Raw genomic sequence first — 22,122 nt, forward strand, 5'->3', positions numbered from 1 at the left:
AGGTACACCACGAAGTTGTACCTACTACGTAAATTGTTTGGAATTTGTTGAGCCAATCAAAATTGGCAAACAGATGAATCCGCCAAGGGATCGAATCCCCACCCTAGAGTGTGGATTAGATCGATGGCGCAAGGAAAAAAACTGTTCTTGCATAATTCAAAGATAATGTTTCGGAAAACTAATGTTACTAGAATCTTCTTCAGTTATTACAGTATATAGTAAAGCAACTCTATATGTTTTTGTTATAACCTGTTATAAAACCTCAACCCAAACCATCAGAGCAAAATTGAATTGAATTGAATTGAGTTAACGCAATCAAAAAATTCCGTTCAATTCAACCACGTTATAAGGAAAGTTCAGATATCGGTATTTGGTTAGCAACTTACTATCTTCTTCAGTTAGCGTTTAGTACCAGTTAGCGTTTGCTACCAAATTACCGGTATCTGAACTTTTCTTATACCGTGTTTGAATAAAAGGATTTTTTTTCGATTGCTTTGATTTAAAGCTTGCTTCCGATAGAATGGGAACAAAAATAATTGCCTGTTTTTTAATTTATTTTTTACTGATTTCAAGATGTTTTTTTTTACAAATGTAGCGTTTTCTTCATGCTTTTAAGAAAAAAAAATCGGACAAAAATACTCGTCACGGTTTCGAAGGAATACTCGATTTTTTCCTGTAACACGGCTCACACCTTGTTCAATCATCGTTTTAGCTATCTTATTCCACCAGGTCTTCATCTGATTGATGTCTTTGACAAGCTTTTCCTTTGTCTTGAGTCTCTTCTTCATGATTGCCCAGTCTCTGCATACCATTCTTGAACGACTTTACTGTAATGACAGCTTGCCAAATCTGGTCAAAACATTCCAGGATTGAACGGAAAAAAATGGTTTTGGAAACACTCTTTTTGGTATAGTTCCGACGTCATTGTCTTATTTGTAAAGAATAATTTCATTTTTTGTCACAGCTGCAAATGCCCATAAATTTTCGTGCAAATTTGACGACAACAACAAATTTAAAATTGACTGAAACATTCCCCCAAGCCGTTTCCAAGTAAAATTTATAACCTAGGATTTACCCGAAGTTAGCCTGGACATAGGTTTCATCGTCCATCAGACGACACCCGTCGAACTTGGTCAGCACCTGATTGTAAGGCTTCCGATCACGGATTTTGGCCACACTATTCTGTTTTATGGTCCGATTTGGCTGTTTGCTAGCTCGATACGACTTGTTTTCTTCCCGGAGTCGAATTCTCCTCACGGTACTATCGGCAGCAATGAATTTTCTAGCCAAATCACGGTCCGACTGATTGGAATTCCTCTTAATCGTCTTCAAAATTTTACTGTGCATTTTCCGGTCGACAGTTCCACTCCAACGATTGGCTTGAGGCTTCCGAATCGTCGTCAATGTTTCTTATACCGTTTGATAACGCGCCATACGATATTTCTGGGCAATTTCAGCTGTTTAGCTAGCCTAAATAGATGCAGACCACAATTGCAATGGATTTTTCGAATAACTGAGCACAATGTTTCCCTGCTTTCAATTTCCATGTTGATTGTTTACAAACTGTGGGATACCATATGTTGACTCCTTTCTGATAACAAGATTAGTATAAATAAGCTATTACATAACGCTTCCATGAAGCCATCAAGACACCCCTCGGCGTACAGCTAACGCATTCATCCATCTCTTTCGGACACATCATCTCGCTCCGCTCCATCATCGTCAGTCGCGGTTCAACCGCCAGTCCTGCGCGAGCGTCATGCGAATGTTTCTGTGCAAGCTAAGATCGTATTCCCGCGTTGCGTGAAGTCTCATCCAGGTAAACGGCCGGATTCATTAAGGACCACTTCTAGGGCGCCGCCAGAACCCACACAAACTACTGTCGATTTGTGGAATGTCAAAAATAAATACCTACGTGAAGCTGAAAAAATTCTCGACACGTGGGCGCAAAAAACTCCAATATCCGTCCACCGGGAGCGCCACAATCCTTCTACAATGGAGCAGCTAAACGACCTTGACATGGCAGACGATATTGTTTTGCTCGCCCATAGACAACATTACATGCAGAGCAAACTCGATGACCTCACCGAAAGCTCCAAGGCAGCAGGTCTCAAAATCAATGTCGGAAAAACCAAGTCGATGGAGATCAACACAGGAAATCTTTCCAATTTCGTGGTAGCTGGGCAACAAGTTGAGAAAGTGGTGTGCTTCCAGTATCTTGGTAGCCAGATAACGCCTGATAGTGCGAGTTTCCGAAACATCTGGCGCTCACGCCAGATCTCTCTACAAACGAAAATCCGGATCTTCAACTCGAACGTCAAATCCGTATTGTTGTACGGGTGTGAAACTTGGTGCACATATGCGGTGACTGTAGTATCTAAGTAGTCAGGTAATTCTATACTGTCAACTAAACATCATTATTAGTTCGACCCCGGATCTTGAAAATTCAAGATACTACAAATTGGCGACGAGAATAAAAATCAAATTTTGAACATTTCTAGAAGCCATCAAGATTTTGTTTTGCGGTCAAAGGAAAATGGTAACAAATATTTATTTCCATAATGTCCGTGCCTATTAAGTACGTAGTGGGTTAAAGATAACTGTAAAGCTAAGGAACCCGAAAAATACCTCAGACACAGCATATAGTTCTCGAGATGTGGTAACTGTTTCCGAGACCCGGTAAAACGGGAACTTTCGAACAGTTGCCCAAAGTGTGAAAACATATTATGTTTCCATGCAGTCGAGAATAAATCCTTGGCTGGAGGTGCCTCAAACACAGTGCAGGGTTCTCGAATTGTGGGAACAGTTGCCGAGACCCGATAAAACGGGTAGTTCTCGGAACAGTTGCCCAAAGTGTGGAAACATACGATGTTTCCATGCAGTCGAGAATAAATCCTTGGCTGGAGGCAAATCAGTACATGTTTCTCGAATTGTGGGAGCTTCTAGCGGCCCAAAGTGTAGTAAATTCTTTTGCCATGCAGTCGAGTGTGAAGCCTGACTGAAGAGGAGAGTTTCTGCGAAGTGGTTCTCGATGAATACGTCGCGTACGTGGTATTGGAGTGCCTGGTGTTAAATATTTGGATCGTGGTAGAATACGTCTTCGCCGGAAATCATCTGAGTCGTAGCGTAAAGTTCTGAAAAGGACGTGTACTGTACAAACACGAGTCCGGAATAATCGACCCTCGATTGGCACTCCACGAAACTTAAGTTGTTAGAACAGAGATCAGGCCTCGAATCGTTAAGAAGACATAAATTGGCTTATACTGGAGTTGGTAAGCGGTGGGCTCGGATTATGATTGCTTTACAAAAATTATGATTGGCGTGGGATCGGGCAAAATCTGAGTTAAATGCATCCGATCCCATTAAAAAACATGCTACAACTTTGTTGTGGAACAACCCCAAGTAACATTCAAAGTTTTATTGCAGGCTACAAGACAAATTTTTGATTTTATAAGCGACTCTAGGAGTTTAATAAATTTATTGGTGTTACTTGGGACACCAAGTCTAGTGGAGATGGCCTTGACTCATAAAAATGATAGGTCAGGTGAAGTACACTGAAATAGTTGAAAATTTAAGAATGGAAAAAAGGGAGGGAATGTAGTATCTAAGTAGTCAGCTAATTCTATACTGTCAACTAAAGATCATTATTAGTTTAACCCCGGATCTTGAAGGTTCAAGATACTACAGTGACGACGCGAAAACTGCAAGTATTTGTGAATAGCTGTCTGCGGAGAATCATCCGCGCTTGGTGCCCTGGCAATTGGATCTCCAATGAGGAGCTATATCGCCGGTGTCATCGAAGGGGCTAGAAATCGAGATTCGGGAATGTAAGTGGAGATGGATTGGGCACACGCTGCGAAGAGATGAGAACCAGATTTGCGGTGAGGCACTTGAATGGAACCCAAAGGGACATCGAAGGAAAGGCAGGCCCAGAAACTCGTGGCGACGGAGCCTAACCGCCGAAGTACAAACTGTCGACGAGAGTCTTGACTGGGTGTGAACGTTGTGAAGACTTTGGCTCCAGAACGTCAACAGTGGAGGTCTTTTACCACGCCCCATACACCGGAGGATCGGCGCGGGAACATAAAGTAAGTTAAGTAAGGGAGCGCCACAATATGAGCAAAACTTCGTTCCAATTATAAATGAAGCAAGTTTTAGTACATAAAGAGAAGAGGCAGAAATTGGATCCTAAGACAAAGAAATTTATCTTTGCGGGCTACGCAACAACAGCTACTGGTTCACTAGGAATACATCGTAGCGTAGTTTTTGATGAGCAAGAATTGGTAGATCGTCGAAATGATCATTCTACAAACTTCCAGCAAAAAGTTCAGAAGCGTCTGAGAACTTTGTGGGTAACGAGAATGTTGAAAACGAGTCCGAAGCCATCTCGGTTGACGATGAAGATCCAATTGAAGAACATCACGTGGATAGCGTTGATGAATCTGATTATGATAGGGCACAAGAACTTGACAATCACGTAATACGTGCGATAGAATTGCGCCAGAATTTTACACTGCGAAGATAGCAACAGGTAATAGCTATCTAACAACAACCTGTCGACCAGTTGAAGACAAGGGATGACTGGACAAAGTGGAAGAATGCCATAAGCGAAGAATTGAAAGCCCTGAACGAAAATACAACCTGGAAGACGCTTACTCAAAGAACGAAAATCAATTCCATCTCATTGGGTATTTTCCATTAAAGAAGACGGAAGATACTTAGCAAGATTAGAATCGTACGGTTGCTTACAGCGACCTGGTTATGACTACGATGAAAGGTTTGCGCCCGTTGTCAAAATCGAGAGCATTCGTAAAATTTTGTCCTTAACCAACCATTCACTTGATAGATGAAAAGGGCGCTCCTTAATGGTCAATTGGAGGTAGAGATATAGATGAGACTCCTGGTATCAACCTACAGTGAGGGACAAAATAAAGTGTCCAAATTATTTTTTATCATTTCTTTTATTTTTCTGGTTAAAATTCACCGAAAACACATCGTAATCATTTTTAAAATATTGTTTATTACGTTCTTTTCAATTTTTGTTAATGTTGCGCTGATAAAAAAAGAAAGTTTATCTGATAGAAAAAAAAAAAAATAATATTCCAAAAAAAAATGGGCAAAATAAAGTGTCCAACTCAAAAATCAATATAATTTCGATAAGTTTCCATCGCGAGGCCCCTCGAATTATTTTGTTTGTGTATTTTGACGTTTCATAAACAACTGGCTTGGCTCTGGAGTATTCAAATAGGTGTCTACATTCGAATAAGTTGTAGAATATGGAGAACGCATAAATTTCTGGTTCCATTCCGTTGTCCATCCGGAAACTGGTTGTTCGTGATGTGAATATCGGTCAAACGCACCGGGAAGTGGCCTAGCACTACGAAATCAGCAAGACAGCGGTATCAAAAATCATGAAGAAGATGAAAATGTTCGGATCGGAGATGGATCGCCCAGGAAGAGGACTGAAGCCCAAGACAGATGCCGGAACGGACAGGAAAATCATTCTTGAAGTGAAGAAAAACGCAACAATAACGATCCGGCAGATACATGAAGAGCTGCAATTTTCGGTATTGCGTTGAACTGTCCGTCGCCGCATCCATGCAAAGGAGTACCATAGAAAGATCGCAGTGAGAAGGCCTTTCATCAGCCAGGTGAACAAGGCTAGGCGGCTCAAGTTCGTCAAGGAACACTTCGATATATGGCTCGAGTACTGGAAAACATTGTTTTGGGCCGACGAATCCAAATTTGAGCTATTCAACCGGAAGAAGCGGGATCATATGTGGCACAAGTCGGGTGAGAAGCTCCAAGATCGCCATATCCAAAGAACAGTCAAGCACGGAGGAGGTAACGGGATGGTGTGGGGTGGGCAATTTGGTAAAAATTGACGGAATCATGACAGCTGAGTGCAGTGTATTGTCTTATATATAACCCGGCAACCAGCGAGACCAACCGAGGCGACGAAGAGTAAAATGGCATAATCGAGAGTGAACGGCACCAGTATGAGAGAGTATAAATAAAGCATCCCGTTTCCCAATTAGCTCAGTCTTTTCTCGCCGTTCAATAAAGCAGTAACTAGTTAAGTAAACCGCTCGTGTGTTTTTATTGGTACACCACAAATTGGCGACGAAAGGGATTTTCGAAATGAACATCAAGCCTCCAGAGTTTAATATTGGCGATTCATGGTCCCTATACGAGGAACGGCTAAGGAGATTCTTCGTGGCCTATGGAGTCGAGGAGGAAGCAGACGAGCGCCGCTCGGCATTTTTGCTCACAGCGGTGTCGATGGAGGTTTACCAGACGATTCGGAACCTGTGCTTTCCGGACAAGCCGGAAACAAAGCAGTTCGACGAACTTTGTTCGTTGATGCGCCAACGATTTACCCCAACGTTGGTGACTTTCCACGAGCGGACGAGATTCATCGAAGCGCGTCAAGGCGACGGCGAAACGGTGATAGAGTGGTCGACGCGTCTCAAGAAGTTGGCCGCTGACTGCGAGTTTGGGAACGACCTTCCGGTCTTTCTCAAAAACATCTTCGTGGTGGGTCTGAAACGTGGCCCAGTATATGAACGAGTGTGCGAGGAGGATCCTGACTTAAATTTGGAAGCCCTGGTTAAGGTGGCGATGAAAAAGGAGTCAACGTTGCGCCAGCGGGAGTCCTTGGAGGTTAACAAGTTCCAATCAGACCAAGGAAACAAGCTGAAGAAACCGGCGAGTCCCAATTTCCGTTGTTATGCGTGCGGAAAGGGGGACCATAATTTCCGAAAGTGCCAGTACAAGTCCTATGTATGTAAGGTGTGCGACAAGAAGGGGCATCTAGCCAAAGTTTGCCCGAATAGGAAAGATGCGACGAAAGAAGACCGGAAACCGAAAGTGCACCATTTGGCGTTGAATAAATTGGACGCGCCCCCTCCCGTGGTTATTCCTGTCCATGTGGGCGGACATTTGGTTGAGTTCGAACTGGACACTGGGAGTCCGGTTAATGCCATCTCAAATGCGCTGTACAGTCGATTTTTCAAATCAGTGCATCTTGAGACTGGTGGAAAGGAGCAGTTCGTCTGTTACAACGGGTCCTGTTTCCAAGCAACAGGAAGGTTCGAGGTGGAGATGAAATTCGAAGGCCATAAGTCCAGGGAGGAAATTTTCGTCTTCGAGGGTGACCGGCAACCACTGCTGGGGCGTCAGACGATGCAGCGTTGGGGACTGAGGATCAACTTTTGCCATTTGACGGAGAGCATGAAAGAGTTTAAAGCTCCGTTGAATGTGCTGCTGACCAAGTACCAAGAAGTTTTCGAGAGTGAATTAGGCTGTTATCGATACGGCAAAGTTCACCTACCATTGAAGGATGAAGCTGTCCCCAAGTTTTTCAAGCCGCGCAGGGTACCGTTGGCTTTCAAGGAGAAGGTCGAAGACGAACTGGATCGATTGGAGAACATCGGCATTATCTCCAAGGTGCCATCAACCGAAGCGGAATGGGGCACCCCCCTCGTCCCAGTTTTGAAGAAGGATTCATCGATACGTTTGTGTGCAGATTATCGGCTGACCGTTAACCCGTGGTTGAAGGACGACCACCACCCTTTCCCGATAATTGATGACATTTTCGCAGCGCTACAAGGTGGTAAGCATTTTTCCAAGCTGGACCTGAAGAATGCCTACAACCAACTGGAAGTGGATGAAGAAGCAAGGCATCTGTTGGCGTGGAGTACTCACCGTGGTGTGTACTACGTGAATCGATTGCCGTTTGGGACCAAAACGGCGTGTGCAGTGTTTCAAGCTACCCTAGAACGAGTCCTGCAGGGTTGTCGAGGAACGATAATTTACCTGGATGACGTGCTGGTAACTGGACGAACAGTGAAAGAACATTTAGAGAACCTGGAACAAGTGTTTAGCAAGTTGAAAGAGACAGGTTTTGTGCTAAATAAGACCAAGTGCGAGTTTTTCAAAAGTGGTGTAAGTTATCTTGGACACTATATCGACAGTGATGGCCTACATAAAGATCCTGAAAAAGTGAAATCGATAATCCAGTTGGGAGTTCCGAAAGACGTTAAGGAGTATCGTGCCTTTGTGGGACTGGTCAACTATTATGCCAAGTTTTGTCCCAGTTTGGCCCAGCATCTAAAGCCATTGTACCGGTTGCTGCAAGAAGAGGTGAAGTTCCGTTGGTCCAAGGAGTGCCAGGAGGCGTTCAAAGCGGCGAAACAGTTATTGGCGGATGACACGGTCCTGGCCCATTATGACCGTAATCTGCCGATTAAACTCTACAGTGATGCATCGAAGGAAGGCATTGGAGCAGTGATCGTACACGTCTTCCCAGACGGCAAGGAGCGACCGGTTTCTTTTGCTTCCCGAGTTTTTAAGAAGCACGAGTCCAACTATTCGGTCATCGATCGGGAGGCGCTGGTGATTTACTACGGTGTCCAGAGATTCAGCAGCTATCTCTCTGGGCGTCGTTTCATCCTGATGACAGATCACAAACCACTGACCGGTCTGTTTTCGGAAAAAGGCATACCGGAAACCGCAGCAGGCCGTTTGCAAAGATGGGCAGTCTATCTGTCCAACTTCGATTTCGAGATACAACACATCAAAGGTACATCCAACGTCGTAGCAGATTTTCTTTCTCGATTTCCATGCACAGGTAGCCAAGACGAAAAGGTAGACGAGGAAGAAGCCATCAGTTTTCTCAACTTCATCGAAGTCGAAACCCGCTCATTGGTGGAGCGGAAGCAGATCATAATCGAAAGCCGTAGGGACAAGGTCATTAGTCGAGTCGTGGAGTATCTTAAATCGGGCTGGCCTCAAAACCTTGAGGACGGCGAAATCAAGAAGCTGTTCCAGCGACGAGACGAACTAAGCGTGGAGGAAGGCGTCCTTCTCTGGGGTTTCCGCATCGTCATCCCGGCGAAGCTTCGGAAACCGTTGCTGAGTGAACTCCATGTCGTACACATGGGGATCGTCAAGATGAAGTCCCTAGCACGGTCATATTTCTGGTGGCCGTCATTAGACAAGGAAATCGAGGACATCGGGAAGAAATGCGAATTTTGTCTCCAACTGCGGCCGGAGAGGAGTGATCCAATTTCACCGTGGCGGTTGACATCTGCCCCGGGTGATCGAGTTCATGTCGATCACTTTTCGTTCCAAGGTGCCGATTTTCTAGTCCTGGTGGATAGCTACAGCAAGTGGTTGGAAGTTTACCCCGTTCGAACATTAACTTCCAAGGAGACGTCGGAAAAGTTGGCCGAATATATTTCCCGATTCGGTCTGATCAGCACTCTGGTGTCGGATAACGGCACTGCCTTTACATCGGAAGAATTCCAGGCATTCTGTTCTTCCCGTGGCATCAAGCACCTGACGACAGCACCGTATAGTCCGTGTTCGAATGGAGCAGCCGAGAACGCGGTCAAGACGGTCAAGGCGGCACTGAAGAAGCTGGCGAGTGACCCCTCGTTTGCAAAGAAGCCGATAAGTGTCCAACTACATTCATTCCTGGAGATGTACCGAGCCACAACACATACGTCGACTGGGGAAAGTCCTTTCAAGCGAATGTTTGGAAGGGAAATGCGCATCAGATTCGACAACTTGAGTTCCAGATCTACAATCCGGCAGAAAGAAACTGTCGAATACCAAAACCGAACCAAGAAGGATGTCAGCTTCAACATCAACGAAACGGTCTACGTCCGGGACTACCGCCAACCCAACAAGAAGTCCTGGATTCGTGGTCGCATCGTGGCTAGGCTAGGCTCTGTGCTCTACGAATGCCACACTCAAGAGATGGGAACTGTCAAACGTCGCAGCCACCAAATAATGAAGTACCCCTACGACGATTTTGATGGTAACGAAGCTGACGGAGCCACCCCTGGTCCTGAGCCGATTGATGACTCAATCTACGAAGATCCAATGGAGAGCCTACCGGAAGAAGAACCATCATCTGAAGCCCTTCCGGTTCCGTCAAGCATTGGTCGTCATCAACCGGATGGTACCTATGTTACGAGATACAATCGAGTGGTGAAACCGCCTCGGAACTAGGAGAGGGAGTAGTTGCAGTGTATTGTCTTATATATAACCCGGCAACCAGCGAGACCAACCGAGGCGACGAAGAGTAAAATGGCATAATCGAGAGAGAACGGCACCAGTATGAGAGAGTATAAATAAAGCATCCCGTTTCCCAATTAGCTCAGTCTTTTCTCACCGTTCAATAAAGCAGTAACTAGTTAAGTAAACCGCTCGTGTGTTTTTATTGGTACACCACAGCTGAGTCATATTGCAATATCCTGCGGGGAAAACCTCGAGTTATCCCTCATCAAGACAGGCCTCGAAGAGCGCTTCGTTTTACAGCAGAAAAACGATCCGAAGCATACGGCCAATCTGATGAAGTCATTTTCCCGTTCCTGCCGCATCAAACCCCTTGAATGGCCCCACAAAGTCCTGATCGGAACCCCATCGAAAATCTGTGGGCTATCCTCGATGCTCTGATTGATAAGAATGGTGTGACAAATTAAAAATACTTATTTTGATGCCATGGAGCATGCGTGGGAGGTACTTGACCCACAACACTTGCACAACCTTGTTGAAAGTATACCAAAGCACTTGCAGGAGGTGTTGAAGGCCGAAGGAGGTCATACCCATTATTACATCGTTCTTGTTTGCCTTCAGTTTGAATAAATTTGAAGCTGTACCGATCTGGACACTTTATTTTGCCCCTGTTTTTTGGAATATTAACTGTTTTTTTTTCTATCAGATAAACTTTCTTTTTTTACCAGCGCAACATTAACAAAAATTGAAAAGAACATAATCTATATATATAAAAATGAATTTCTGTCTGTCTGTCTGTCTGTCTGTCTGTCTGTCTGTTCCCTATAGACTCGGAAACTACTGAACCGATTTACGTGAAACTTGGCAGGTGGAGGTATTAGAGGCCGGGGAAGGTTCCTATTATGGTTTGGGACCCCTCCCCCTAACAGGAAGGGGGGGGGGGGCTCCCAAATAAAAGACAATTTTTTGCATAACTCGAGAACCAATCAAGCAAATGGTATCAAATTTGGCATGAGGTGGTATGTGGGAACGGGGAATATTTCTATGAATATTAGGTACCCCTCCTTCCTCTCAGTGGGGTGATAAGAAGGGGGGAGGGGGGCTACCTTACAATTTTTCATATAACTCGAAAATTATTCAAGATATTGGAACCAAATTTGGCATGGGAAGGTATTTTGATACGAAAAATATGTCAATGATTATTTGAGACCCCTCCCTCTTTACAATTAAAAGGGGGGGGCTCTTTCATATTTTTTTACATAACTCAAAAACTAACAAAGCAAATGGAACCAAATTTGGCATGGGAAGGTATTTGGATACGAAAAATATTTCTATGATTATTTGAGACCCCTCACTCTTTCCAGTAGAAAGATATAAAAGGGGAGGGACCCTCTTTTGAATTTTTACATAACTCAAATACTTATCAAGCAAATGGAACCAAATTTGGCATGAGCGGATATTTGGGAACGTGACATGTTCTAATGATTATTTGAGACCCCTTCCTTCTTCCAGCGGGGAGAAAGGAAAGAGGGAGCTAAGTTCCATACAATTTTTATTGCATAACTCAAGAACTACAACAATAAATGGACCAAATTTGGCATGGAACGATATTTGGGTACGAGAAATGCTTCTTTGAATAATTGGTATCCCTAACAATTTCCAGTATAATTGGAGAGCTGATCGAGAAAATTGAACCATATTTGGCATGTGAGGGTATTTGGATACGAGAAATGTTTCTATTATAAATTGAAGCCCCACCTTTTTTCAGTGGAAAGATATAAAGGGGAAAGAAGGGCTACCATACATTTTTTTGAGAATTAATAAAGCAAATGAAATAAAATTTGGTATCAAAATTTTTTTGAGTACAAAAATACTTTTATGAATATTAAGTTCTCACTCTTCCTCCATTTAATGGGGCGAATGGAAGGGGGTTGGTACTTCCTTTCAAATTTATGCATAACTCAAGAATTTACATCGCAAATAAAACCAAATTTGGCATGGGATGGTATTTCAATACGAGGAATTTTTAATGTCAATCAACTCCTTTCTTGCAGTGGGATGATAAAACTGGAAATAAAGGAAGGGAAGAGGAAAGCTTACATTTAACTTTTTTTTCACAAAATCCGAGAAATTGACAAAACTTAACATGGAAAATCATTTTGGTATGATTCTATGATTATCTGACACACCATCCTCCTTTCAATAAGTAGGAAACAAATATGGCATAGAAAGGTACTTGGTTCTACAATTGTTATAGACCCTTACGCTTTGCAGTGTAGAGAGGAGAAGAAAGAAAGGGGTTCCATATAAATTTTGTTGTAAAGCTTACAAAATTATCAACCAATGGAACAATATTTGATACAAGAAGATTTTTGGGAATGAAAAAATGGGTATGATTATAAAAAATCACGGTCTCCATTCAGCAGGGGGAAGGGATGGACAGGGGGAGGGGGTCTCGCTTATCAGTTATTTAGCATAAATCCAGAACATATCAAGCCAAAACAACCATATTTTATCAGTTGGATTGTTGCGTGCGATTTATTTGGAACCCTCCTTTTTTAGGGCGAAGCTTGAAGAAACAAATTAAAATTAACAGATTTTTAACACAAATCAAGATTCAGAATATTAGTTTAACTTATTTTTGTGTAGCAATCTGAAACTCCAGCTGCATTTCTCATTTTATAGCGGTTGCTTATGAATTATGTTATATTTGATTTAAAATAATGCCAACAAAACAATAAAAATTTGAATAAATTTTTAAAATATCACTCGATTTTGAAAGGTGTAGCAAAGCACACCGGGTCAGCTATATATATATAAATGAATTTCTGTCTGTCTGTCTGTCTGTCTGTCTGTCTGTCTGTTCCCTATAGACTCGGAAACTACTGAACCGATTTGCGTGAAACTTGGTAGGTGGGGGTATTGGAGGCAGGGAAAGGTTCCTATTATGCTTTGAGACCTCTCCCTTTCTCATTAAGGGGGGGAGGGGCCTCCCGAGCAAAAGTCAATTTTTCGCATAAATCGAAAACGCATCAAGTAAATGGTATCAAATTTGGCATGGAGTGATATTTGGGAACAAGGAATATTTCTATGAATATAAGGTACCCCTCCCACCTCTCAATGGGGTGATAGGAAGGGGGGAGGGGGGCTACCTTACAATTTATCATACAACTCGAAAACTAATCAAGATATTGGAACCAAATTTGGCATGGGAAGGTATTTGGATACGAAAAATAATTCAATAGTTATTCGAGACCCCTCCCTCTTTCCAGTAGAATGGGGGGGGCTCTTTCATATTTTTTTACTTAACTCAAAAACTAATAAAGCAAATGGAACCAAATTTAGCATGGAAGGGTATTTGGATACGAAAAATATTTCTATGATTATTTGAGACCCCTCCCTCTTTCCAGTAGGGAGATATTAAGGGGGGAGGGGCCGTTTTTTATAATTTTTTACATAACTCTAAAACTAATTAAGCTAATGGAACCAAATTTGGCATGGGCGGGTATTTGGGAACGTGACATGTTCTAATGACTGTTTGAGACCCCTTCCTTCTCCCAGCGGGGAGTAAGGAAAGAGGAAGGGGAGTTTCATACAACTTTTACTGCATAACTAGAGAACTACAACCGCAAATGGAACCAAATTTGGCGTGGAACAACATTTGGGTACGAGAAATGCTTCTATGAATATTTGGTATCCCTCACTCCTTGAAAGAAATGGATGAAAAGGAGGGGAGAGGTCTTCCTTTCAATTTTCAGTATAATTGGAGAGCTGATCGAGAAAATTGAACCATATTTGGCATGTGAGGGTATTTGGATACGAGAAATGTTTCTATTATAAATTGAAGCCCCCCCTTTTCTCAGCGGAAAGATATAAAGGGGGAAAAAGGGGCTTCCATACCAATTTTTTGCATAACTTGAGAATAAATCGTGCAAATGATACCAAATTTGGCATCATAAAGTTTTGAATACGAAAAATATTTTTAGGAATATTAAGTTTTCACCCCTCCATTCAATGGGGAGAACGGAAGGAGGGATGGTACTTCCTTTCAAGTTTATGCATAACCCAATAAATTACAACGCAAATAAAACCAAATTTGGCATGGGATGGTATTTTAATACTAGAAATTTTCTTATGTGAAACGATTCCTTTCTTGCAGTAGGAGGATAGAATTGGGAATATAGCAAGGGAAGAGGAATGCATTTAACTTTTTTTTAACAAAATCCGAGAAATGGACAAAACTTAACATAAAAATTCATTTTGGTATGATTCTATGAGTATCTGACACACCATCCTCCTTCCAGTGAGTAGGTACATAGGAGGAGGGAGGTGAGCCCAATACAATTTTGTTAGCATAAGTTCTCAATTTATGCTAACGAAGCCAACCAATGGAAACAAATATGGCATGGAAAGGTACTTGGTTACGAGATATGTTTCTACGATGGTTATAGACTCTTACGCTTCACAGTGTTGAGAGGGGAAGAAAGGAGGGGGCTCCATATGAATTTTGTTGTAAAGCTCAAAAACATATCAACCAATGGAACTATATATGATATAAGAGGATTTTTGGGAACGAAAAAAATGGGTATGATTATTAAAGATCCCGTCCTCCATTCAGCAGAGGGTGAAAGGGAGGACAGGGGGGCTCTCTTATCAGTTTTTAGAACATATCAAGCAAAAACAACCAGATTTCATAAGTTAGATTGTTTGCGTAAGATTAATTTGAGACCCTCCATTTCAGGGCGAAGCTTAAAGAAACAGATTAAAATTATCGTATTTTTAACACAAATTCACAGATCAAGATTCAGAAAATTTGTTTAAGTCATCTTTGTATTGCAATTTGAAACTCCAGCTGTAGTTCTCATTTTAAAGCGGTTGCTTATGATTTATGTGGTTATTTGATTTAAAATAATGCCAACAAAACAATAAAAATAAAAAAAGTTTCTGAAAATAACATTTGTTTTTGAAAGGTGTAGCAAAGCACACCGGGTCAGCTAGTAAACAATATTTTTAAAATTAATACGATGTGTTTTCGGTGAATTTTAACCAGAAAAATAAAATAAATGATAAAAAATAACTTTTTTTTACCAGCGCAACATTAACAAAAATGTAAAAGAACATAATAAACAATATTTAAAAAATGATTGCGATGTGTTTTCGTTGAGTTTCAACCAGAAAAATAAAAGAAATAGAAAAAAAATAATTTGGACACTTTATTTTGCCCCTCACTGTAGGATTCAACGGGTGAAGCATTTTGACCTAAAATACATGTTCATTCGAGTGCTGATTAAGTTTTGGAAGGTCCACATCAAATACATCTGTTCGGAAGACCGTAAATTCGAGAGAGAATGTAAATTCGATATTTTTCTAGAATCGTCGAAAATTGAATTCTTAGTATTCACTGGCATTGTTGTCAGTTGAACAGATTAGAAATCATTAGAGAAGTGTTGCCAATATGACAGATGCATAATCCAAGCATACATCAATCACTATTGTAACATGACATTTATACATGACTTGACGAGAATAAATGAGATTATTATCAGTTTCCGTTACAAATACAACGTGATTATATCTGATATCACAACAATTAGAAATTTTGATTTGCCACTGTCTCAAAAGGCTTTCGGCGCATCTAACCCGAAGAACGCTTATACATAGGAACCTTTTCCGCTACAGATAACTTCAGTAATTCTACCGGCTAAATTTTGAGGCATCCAAATTATAACAGTTTTTCAACCAATTTATAATTTATAATAATAATATATTCTTAATCCTCCAACTCCAACTGCTTCAGACAGATTTTCCCAAGTTAAATTTATTTCAGGAAATCACATAAAAATAAAGGAACACAAAGTGGAACATAACGTTGGAATATGAAAAGGTAACTTACTTATTAAAGATTCACGTGTTGTCTGAAAAAAACAGATGGTTTTTTTTTTTAAATTCTACCAGCTGAAGACTACTTACGTTTACATGTTTATTCTCGTTCATTTTCTAATTATCACATATGATGAAACTCATTTCCCATAATAGTGATCCCAGGAGTGTTTGTAAAACCGGTCAACTCCTCCAAGACGGGCGGTAAATTTCAAACATAACCACCGATAAACCGTACGCCTAGGCCCAATGAAGACCAGTGTTTGAGATCAATGTTCACTGATTAGATTGATATAAATTGTGTGTCTCAAGCTCAACACAGGTAGAAGAGAAAGACTAAAAAGACCCGCGGCCTTTTCCGGTTGCGCAACTCTGGTTCAGCAGCATTCAGAAGAATTTGCCATCCACGAATCAACTGAAAAAAAAGGCCACGGGAAGGGATCAGCAGAGTTTTCACGCATTATTGCTCAACTATTTGGCCGGCTTTTACTGCCCAGTCCGAGTCAAGTTAACCGACCAATAAATTGGAATCACCTGTTGTGGTCCTCGGTTTGTCTGAATGTGCAATAGGGAGGCCTCTAGACGGTGTGTGGGAAAAAAGCGCGACTCACTAACCGACTGAGAAAACATCACGTGGAAGATAATGCTCTACGACGGATGTAAGGGCGTGTCGTTAGACATATTCATATAGTTTTGACAAGATTATAACAAATTGTATTAATTCACAAACTTTTCAGAACATTCGAAGCATAAATTTTGTGAGGAAGAAATTAGCTTTAAACTAAAGATTTTCAAATCTTTACTCGACACGTCATCACCTCGATAGTAGTCACGCAGCATAGCGGAATAGTTTGCGGTTTTTTGATGATTGTCCGCTGGGATTCCTCCGGCCGACCGAGATCACAGAACCGGCCGGACTAGATTGTCACGTATAGATTTGCTACTGCGGGTCATGATTGAAGAAAATTGATTTTTCCAGATGTGGTTTAGCGGTGTTGTTGCTGTTGTTGTTTGTTGGTATCGAAATCAACGGGATTCGATCAGGAAATAATGGTTTCTATTGGGCATCCCATTCAGCCAAACAGTGCATTCGATATTGGTACCTATGATTTTCCCCTCAATCACTTCACTTTGCCGTTAGAAATTAGAATTGTTCCCAACCAAGATTATCTATCCAAATGTTCAAATGACATTTGGCTTTAAACGTGTTTGGCTAAAATTGACCGGACTACAAATTGATTTACCGGTAAAAGGCTGTATGATGCAGGCATTTTTACGGCATTATAGCATAAAAATTTAACAGTAGTTATGGCAGATCTTGTTTCTGTCTTTTTTAAGCTGTTACTTTCCTTTAGCAAGCACATACATATTTAGCAACATTTCGACACTAAAAACAGTCTCGAAAAGTGCTGCTTTTCAGCACAGAATACAGTGTCGCCCACATGTTATTATTTGTTGACATGCTTGAAAGCTATTACATACATTTTCAAGGGAATTTTTAGTGTTGTGTTGACACTTTCTCATCGGATCGTGTTATTTGGTGAATTTACGTTAGGTGCAAAAAAAAACTGACAGATTTTGCTTGGTAATATTTCATTGAAATCTTAAGAGTCCTTTAAAATGGACATTGACGCAAATTTTTTTAAAGGAATTGCGCATTCCGAATGCAATTGTATATTATGTATTCATTAGAAGATTCGAAATTCAAGAAGAGAAGTAGGCAATGGCAGATTGACATCGCACGCGTATTTTTTGGATTTGCTAATTATTCCGATAATTTCCGTGTTTTAATTGAGTGAATCTTTGTGAATTGTTATTTAATGGTATCAACGTGTGGATGTTCATAGCAGGGTTGGCCACCGGAATAAGTGCTCCAAACTTATGGGAAAATTTGCCTAATGGAGTTGAAAGAATCTTACTTGATTGCGGATCCGTTGTTCGCATCGAAAGAAGTGGTAAAATTCACGAATTCTTAAATTTTGAATTGGATGCTGATGTTGTTCTAGTGCAAGTGATACAAAAGCGATATCATGTGGAGTTTGTGTAAAAAGATTCAAACAGCTTGGCTAATGTTGCACCAATCTTCAAAATAATTGCCTCTTAACTATATTATCCCCCGAGCTAGGTTGAAGCAATCAAACAAAAGAAAGAATTGGGTTGCTTCGATTGAAAAATGTGAAAAGATCGCAATGCAGAGAAGGACAAATCGCATGTGTTACGCCATATTGAATTACTGATTTTTGGTAAAGAACGAAACTTCACTTGATAGCTCTAAGCATTCCAAATTTCAGCGTAGCATAAAGCATGCATCATCAGAAATCTGGACGCACTGTTTATTATACCATAGCGCTCCTAGTTGTCGGATCTCGAATTTTTTGACAGTACTTTGTTCGGAAATGTTTCCTCTATCAGTGCTGAAAATTTCATTACGATTCGTTTTGTTCCAAAAAAGTTACACGTGATAGAAGCCCCGAGACGAAAATTAATTTTTAACACCCACGTTCAAAACCCCGATGTGGTCCACGCTAGAAATTATTAAACCATTTACGATTCAAAAATAACCATTTTTGACCTTTTGCCGGGAAATGTCATTTTATGAGTTCTCCATGAGAAGCCATAAAATGACTCCTAGGGGAGAAGTTCGAATATGGTTATTTTTCAATCGTAAGAGACAGCAACCTAGAGGTAGAAAAATGGTTATTTTTGAATCGTAATTCGGAAAGCAGAATAGCAAAAAACAATGTTTCATTTTTTTAATATTGTATTTCTTGTTTGTTCAACACTCTGGTTCCTCTGGTCCCGATTGGCTTTCCAGTAAAGCAAAACTTTATTTTCCGGTTCTGCTCCGAACTTTTAAGAATGGCGTTTTTTTCATTTTTGATTGATTTTACTGGCGGATGTAGCCAGCCAATCGAACAGTGTTCAGGGGCCTCTTTTTATCGGAACTCCACAACGACAGGGACCTCTCGGTTCCATAGGTAAGGAAGTCCTCTTCGCCAAGCAATCGAACGCACTCGATGCTATCCGTTGTCGGGAGACAGTGGCAAACGAGCTGCGTTTCTTCAACTAATTTCCAGATGTTGATCACGTTCCCTCAAAAGTACATCGATTGCCGTGACCGTCTTCTGATGACCATAGCCTAAAATTTAAAAATATCTATTAATCTAAATGTTTTTTTGAAGCAAATCTTACTTACAGTGATTCCGAAATTTGCTGCAGGAATACAACTGATGGTTATTCTTCCGAAAAACAACTCCAGTGATCGATTCCGAAGGGCCACTCAATGTGTTCGCGGGTTCCAGTGTGGTTCCGTTTAAAACTTTGGTTTCGTTGCTACCAGCCGACACTACCAGATATTTTAAATAATAGAAAATCGCAGTTAAATGGAGGCCCGTTTTCTGATGCTTGGTACTGGTCAGCTTTTACTTTTTGTTAAAATCCAATTTCGTACGACGATACTATTACTGGTTGGCTACGTAAAGACACTTATCGTCACCCGGTAAACAGAAGCAGGTGTTGAAAAATCTTGCTTCCCGGTAAATCTCCCGATACTCCATCAAAGCTGACGAAACACCATCATGCACTTCTCCAACCTCCTGGCGAGATCTTTCAGCTTCCTCTACCTCCCTCAAATACTTCTTAGCCAGCCGAAGCGTCTTGACCTGGGCCGTTCCGGCCAATCCCGAATCGTTCTCATCATCGAAGTTGAAATTTCTTCCAGCGGCCTCAAAGGTTTGCCCCTCTTCCTCATCGCTGTCGTTTTATTTTTTAGATTTTTCCAGCTCCCGGCGAGCAGCCTTTCCGGGGCAATCTTCCTAGGCCGGTTTGGTTTTGTCAAACTGAAAATAACATGTAGTTTCAATGGCAAGTTGGAGGTTTTCAAAATCGAGCGATACTAACCTTACGTTTGGTCGCTGTTCCATCCGGATGAGCGTTTTTTGGATTTTTTTCGTAGCTTTTCGGCGTTCCGCCTTAAAAAAGGAGCATCAATCAACTTATCCTTGACGACGAAGGACGAGACGATAAATTCCGAAGAAAATGCGGTTCCTGTAGAGTTTTGATTTTTAAAGTTCAATGTCTTTAAATAGGATGAATGTTAATGAATAAAACTTACCTTATGCGTTAATTGTTGCAGCAGTTAAGTCTTCACGTTGAATCCGGAGACTGTTGAAAAATTGTACTGCAAATTGCTAATAAATGAAAAAAAATTGGAAAGATGCAGCGCGAAGAACGACCCCATGATTGCGGAAATGTACAATATTTTTCCGTTTTTTTTTTTCAATTGAGGTTAAATTTTCATCCTTTTTTTAATTAATACCCGAAAACTAGAAATATGGTTTAAATGGTACCATAAAATATTGTTGAAAAATAACCATATTAGCAGTTTTACAGGACACACCACACCACACCAGAGAATGGTTATTTTTCAATAAAAAATGGTTAAATTAAAATGAGCGTGTCTGGTTCAAAAATCGAAAAATCTGATTTGAGGAGGCTTCCTGACCAAAAATTTTACAAAGCCACTGGTTTGAGTGATGTCCCCATCAAGTTCAAATTGGTTTTGGCCAATAACTTTGCAGAAAAGTGTTTGGTCTGGCAAGATATTTGGAGCTGCGGCTGAAAAACCCCGGTTTTTTGTGAAAAACAAGACCTTGGACTCCGAAATGTACAAGGAGGAGTGCCTGAAAAATGTTTTTTTCCTTTTGTTGGATCTCACAAAGAACCAGTAAAGTTTTTGCTAGATTTAGCTAGCTGCCACTACAGCGAAGAGGTACTACAGTGGTATCGGGCCAACTGGTGGATATTGTCGAACAGAACGTCAACCCACCCAACTGCCCTCAATTCCGCCCTATCGAAAAATTTTGAGCAATTGTTAATCAGAAGATGAAGAAAAATGGTAGGACGACTCGGGATACAACAGAGATGAAGAGATCTTGGAACAAAATGGCCACTGAGGGCAGTGAATGGCCGCTGAGGTCAGTGAATAGGGTGTCCAAACTTAGATGAGTGGTTCTCGACGAAAAGTACGAAATTTCATCAAAACAACATCGGAATATTTTTTTTGTTATTTATCCTTGAAAGTGCATTAGAAACCCTACAATTTGAGCACAAAACTTTTTTATTTCGTTTACATAGCTCCGAGATAGACCCTTTTTAATGCGTCCAGATTAGTAGTGATCCATGCTTTAGTAGGCCATGCTTTAGTAGGCCATGCTTTTCTTCGCGCACACACCCTGCCCAGATGAATATACCCAGAGATGCCAATGTATCTGATTATTAAAGGCCCAAGCAACCAAAAGTCTCGTTAAAAAGGTCGAACACAGCTTAATCAGCATAATCAATGTGCTGAAGTTCGTTTTATTTAGCCCAAAATTTAAGTTCTTATTGAAACTTTAAAGTTCCATTACAGATTTGAACGGCCTTCTATTCAGCCCACAAGTAAACGTTTAATCAGCAAAAACAAAAAATAATTCTCCTCTCCTCTCTTATAGAGAATTCGTTTTCGTGTGGTGGTGCACCGGGGCACTACCGGTAGTGCACTTTTTGCTGTTTTCATGCTCGTTTTCAGGGATGGTGGCCCACTGGTAGTGCACCATAAAGTGGACGGTGGAACACTCTGAAAATATTCGGTGTTGCTGGCGCTCTCACCAATACTATCATGATTTTTGACAGGACGTGCTTCCCGATGTAAACAAATATCAGCTGGTCTTGTTTATTTCTATACCGCAAAAATTGCGTTCTAGCTATTTCCACATTGCGTTTTTCCTTAATTTACGGAAACTTGTTCCGGATTCAATACCAGTGCCGTTTCCAGCAGAGGCGGAGAATTTTATCCGGAGAAAACGTTCCAAAGCAAACAAACGAATCTCGGCCCTCAAGCAACTGGAGGCAGCCGGAAAGTTACCAAGAGTCACTCGTTTTCATCTTCAAGCAAAAATGGAAAATGCGGATCGGACGCTCCCAAGAAGAAATGTGCCCAGAAGGCTTGCTGCAATCGGTTCCAGGAGATACCGAAGAAGAACAGCAAATCCGAGTGCAAAAATTGCAACCCAAAGATCTGACGGAATCGCCCAAACCGAAGAGTTCTCTTGCTCGGGCGGGTCCCTTAAGTTGGTCTCGTGAAGCAAGAAGCGTTAAGCTGCTTCGAAGCTACTCTGCTACAAGCCAGCTTCGAGCGTTGAAGCCTCCGAGTGCGTGAAAATCGGGAAAGAACTG

The 22,122-nt window shown here is 41.3% G+C and overlaps 1 protein-coding gene and 1 long non-coding RNA gene across 7 annotated transcripts in view; one reads left to right on the plus strand and one right to left on the minus strand.

The window, feature by feature from the left end:
• Positions 1-22,122, plus strand: part of LOC129746801 (protein outspread) — a 609,098-nt gene that overhangs the window by 449,435 nt on the left and 137,541 nt on the right. The window lies entirely within an intron of this gene.
• On the minus strand, positions 18,694-20,166 carry LOC129746804 (uncharacterized). 2 transcript variants are annotated; one of them, XR_008737375.1, is made up of 4 exons: positions 20,021-20,166; positions 19,807-19,953; positions 19,103-19,745; positions 18,694-19,045 (listed from the first exon to the last, which is right to left on the minus strand). It is a non-coding gene; the product is annotated as an uncharacterized LOC129746804 (long non-coding RNA). The 2 variants fall into 2 exon arrangements; XR_008737374.1 differs by having other exon boundaries at positions 19,807-20,166.

Source organism: Uranotaenia lowii, chromosome 2 (assembly GCF_029784155.1).
Source record: "Uranotaenia lowii strain MFRU-FL chromosome 2, ASM2978415v1, whole genome shotgun sequence".
NCBI lineage: Eukaryota > Metazoa > Arthropoda > Insecta > Diptera > Culicidae > Uranotaenia > Uranotaenia lowii.